Source organism: Corapipo altera, unplaced genomic scaffold (assembly GCF_003945725.1).
Source record: "Corapipo altera isolate COAL_440 unplaced genomic scaffold, ASM394572v1 230, whole genome shotgun sequence".
Classification (NCBI taxonomy): Eukaryota; Metazoa; Chordata; class Aves; order Passeriformes; family Pipridae; genus Corapipo; species Corapipo altera.
The window spans coordinates 217,471-221,785 of NW_020885002.1; the positions used below are offsets into that span (position 1 = coordinate 217,471).

General features: G+C 39.3%; 1 long non-coding RNA gene across 2 annotated transcripts; it reads left to right on the top strand.

The window, feature by feature from the left end:
* The first annotated feature begins 554 nt into the window (after positions 1 to 554).
* On the top strand, positions 555 to 3,823 carry LOC113958698. 2 transcript variants are annotated; one of them, XR_003531576.1, is made up of 4 exons: positions 555 to 700; positions 2,227 to 2,399; positions 3,129 to 3,201; positions 3,606 to 3,823. It is a non-coding gene; the product is annotated as an uncharacterized LOC113958698 (long non-coding RNA). The 2 variants fall into 2 exon arrangements; XR_003531577.1 differs by lacking the exon at positions 3,129 to 3,201.
* Positions 3,824 to 4,315: the final 492 nt, after the last annotated feature.

Sequence of the window (4,315 nt, forward strand, 5' to 3'; positions counted from 1 at the left end):
CCAGCAACTTTTTTTTTTAAATGATGACACATTTTACTCTGTTCCCCTTCAAAATGCTTCACAATATGCTCTTAGAGCACTTCACTGTGGGAGATGTCAGACTGCAGATTATTTTCTCCAAAACTTACTTAAAACCTGCAACTCTGTCCAAGGCAGGTAAATATTCTGCAGGAAAGTAAGTTTCCTAGTATTTTGACTCACACAGAGATGAAATAACACGCTGTATTTTAAAGCAAGCTTTTTCCCACTCCTGCTGTGATGTAAGAAGTTGTTTTGTGAATCTCATTGCTTACACTGGAAAGATCAGGGCAGAGAAAATAGTGGAGCAGCAATTTGCTTTATGCAGCATCAGTCCTCTGATAAAGTGAGGTTTTCACTAAAAATATCTGTGATATTTTGAACTAGAAGGAGAACTCTATTCCCCTATTCTCACCTCTTCTACTAGGTGTTTGCTTCTCACTGGAGATTTTTTCATATGAGATCATCACCATTCTACTTATAACACCCTGGTCAGCAGAGACTGTGAGGTTAATACTTAAAAGGAGCACATCCTTTTTCTGTAGTATCTGCTGTGCAACTGCCTTTAAGTTTGTTCCTCGAAGAACGTGAAATGGCATCCCAGAAAGCCAACTGTATCCTGGGCTGCATCCCCACAGCATGGCCGGGAAGTTGAGGGAGATGATTCGCCCCCTCTGCTCTGGTGAGACCCTACCTGAAGTACCATGTCCAGCTCTGGGACCCCCAGCATCAGAAGGATGTGGAGCTGCTGGAGCAAGTCCAGAGGAGGCCACAGAGAGACTCAGAGGGTTGGAGCACCTCTGCTCTGGAGACAGGCTGGGAGAGCTGGGGGTGTCCAGCCTGGAGAAGAGAAGCCTCCAGGGAGACCTTAGAGCCCCTTCCAGTGCCTACGAGCTACAAGAGAGCTGGAGAGGGCCTTGGAATGGCAGGAAAAGGGAAATGGCTTCACACTGGCAGAGACCAGGTTTAGATTAGATATGGGGAAGAAAGTCTGTGCTGTGAGGGTGGTGAGGCCCTGGCACAGGTTGCCCAGAGAAGCTGTGGCTGCCCCATCCCTGGAAACGTTCAAGGTCCGGTTGGATGGGGCTTTAAGCAACCTGGGCTAGTGGAAGATGTCCCTGTCCACGGTGGGGGGGTGGAACTGGATGGTCTTTGAGGTCCCCTTCCAACCCGAACCATTCTGTGATTCTATGATTATGAGTTTATAATTTTACAATACTATGTGTTTAGGATTCTATTAGTTTTTGATTGTATGTGTTTATGATTCTATGATTCTGTGACATAGTTGCCTACATTGTTAGGGGAAGTTTGATATCTCAGGAATCCCTTCCAAATCTGGAAATCTCTTGTGTCAGTGAAAGAGTGTTTATAATTATTTTTTGTAAATATGGAGCTATGAAGAACAACAGAAGCCTCAGTATTTGCTACCTCCTTTTGCACCAAAGTTTCTTTGAGTGTCCCCTTTAAGTTTGATCTTGGCTTAATCAGCTTCTGAGTCCACAAAAAAAAAAAAAAAAAAAAAAGAGAGGGAGCAGAAGGGGTGAAGGAAAGCAAATCCTTATACCAAACTAGTTTTCTCAAAATTTGCACAAGCATTAATCAGCACATTGCTGCAAAACAGAACAAATAAGAGCATCATGTTCTTCTGAAAGACCAGTTTAAAGAGTTTTGAACTGACTCAGACAAACATATCCCTCAGGGACATCTTTGATTTCTACATTGTTCTCCTGATCACACAGTGTGTTCCCAGAATGAGATTTTTCACTGTTTGTCTTCTTTTCCTTACTGGGCATGGTATTTAGGCAGAAAATCTGTCAGAAAGGAATAGCTGCATATAAATGTTATTCTTAGTATGGTTTCTGATATTATAGCTCAGCATGTTTGGAATATTGATCACAGCACTTTAATTTGCAATTAAAATTATACTTTCTTTTTCCACTGATTTTTTGACTAATTTTATGCAAAATACAGCCTAGGATTGACATAAGGGCAATAAAAATTGCACAGAAAAATCTGTTCCAAGCTAATTGTTAAACATATGGTCACATACCATGGAAAAGGGGCAGGCAATATGAACAAGAAGTGAACGGGGACATTTAGTATCTTTATAAAGACAGAGGCTTTAATTACTGCTGCTACTTGCATTTTCATTAATTTCTCCTTGCCTTAATTTTCCACACAACCTTTTTTTTTCTTTTTCCACATTAGAGAGGCATTCACGTTCCCCCACAGTGGTGCAGAGAACTGCTGACTTCAAGATGGAGAAAACTAAGGTGAAAGGAGTTAGAAGGGTGACCCTGGAGATCCTGGAATAGCATTTTTTATGTCATGCCAACAAAAATTAGGATGAATTCAGAGAGATCACATGCAATTACAGCATGGTCAGTGGTATGATATGATCATCATGAATTGTTTGCCATTATAACTGGTTAAAAGTTGGATTTATATGTGGATTCTTCAGTCCGGAGAACTTAAGTGGAAGGTTTTCTTAATTTTTTCTTTCTTAATTTTGTCTACAAATTCAGTCATTTGCACTCAAATACCTTGTCCAGAGACACTGTGGCTGCCCCAACCCTGGAAGTGGTCGAGGCCAGGCTGGATGGGGCTTGGAGCCACGTGGTCTAGTGGAAGGTGTCCCTAACACCAAAAATTCTTTGGTTCTGTGGTTCTGTGGTTCTATGGTTCTGTGATTGGATGTACACCAAAAAATTTACCTATTTCTGTATAGCATAAATCAAATTCATCCTCAGTGCAGCTTATTTTTCACTTCTAAATTTTCCAGAACATTCTTAGCCTTTGTTTAGCCGAACATAAAAAGCACCACCTTCTGGTTTCAGTGCTTATTCAGTGTTGAAGTTGACTGGTGATCGATATGCTCCAGTCTTCTCCAGTCAATATCTGAGCTATAGGTCACCATGTTAGAACTTTTCCACCCTTCTTCACAAAACGAGTTTTTCTCAGATTGTCATCCCCATTCTACTCCTCAGTTTCTTGTGTCATTAACCAAGTCTTATTCATTTACTGCATTCATCCCCATGCTAGTATGTTAGTTCCCCTCACAACTGCTTATCCCTGTCCTGTTATTTTGTCTCTTTAATTCCTGATTTCAGAGCCTGCATTAATTGCTTTTTTTCCACATTGTGTATAAAATGATCTTTGAAATGCTCTTCACTGAAAAGATAGGTAGGATTTTTCATTCTGTTTTCTTCAATTCTATTAAAAAAAAATCCTTACAATTATAATAAAGGTCCAATGATTTCCTTATATAGCAGAAAAAGAAAAAAACCCAGCAAAATCCCTTTTTAAAACCCTTCACATTTTTTATGGTGACTAATATAGTGCTATAAATACATGAAAATGAATAGAAATCGCTAATTTTTATTACAATAAAGTGTCCTTAATATTTTTCAATCTTTTTTATTAACAGGAGACCTTATTATGTTATTTAGATTGTTACAGCAAACACTACAAATGCATTTAGTCATTATTGATGTTCCTCTCATATCTGTCAAAGGACTAGAATTTCATTACTCCCCTCATTTTTCCTAACTACCTTAATCTTTTGTTTATCTCCACTATTTCCCCAGGTGACCTAACTCTGGGAAACATCAAGGAACAGGAGAACAATAGAGAATTGATCACTTACAATTCTTTATTGATCCTATGTTTTGTCAACACCAACCGTCACTTCCCAACGAAAACAATAATCACCAATCCCGCGTTGCAGGAGGCCTGGATGAAATTGGGAATATGAATGAGCGGTAGAAGGAAGCACCAATAAAGCAAATAACTGGATAAACTTAAATCATTCTGTACTGAGTAAATTTTTACCTTGGACCAAAACCTACTGATGGAAACCAACTTCTAGCTGCCAGGTCTGCCAAGATGATAATGCGGGACACGGTGCAGTAATTTAATGATTTAAATTTAGTTTAGTGAAGCCAAAACCATCTGGTCCAAAAGACACTTTGGCAGATTGAGTAGAGTGAGAACACTGTTCTTGTTGCTGTTGTGGTCTGATAACAAAGGAAAAATTCACAACCAAAGCCATTAAAAAGTCATCTGCAGTCTATCTCCCAACCAAGTCAGAATAATAAGAGGCAGAGCACTAATTATGATTTTATGGAGTTTCCCAGCAGAGATGTTGCAAATCAATTGCCACTTGTCTGTTCTCAAGTATTTTCGGCACTCAAATAATCTGTAAATGCTTTCATTTGTGGCACCTTTTCATTTATGTGACAATATTATTACATTTGTGTTTTCCCTGGTAATTGCCATCAGGGAGTGATTAGTGAAA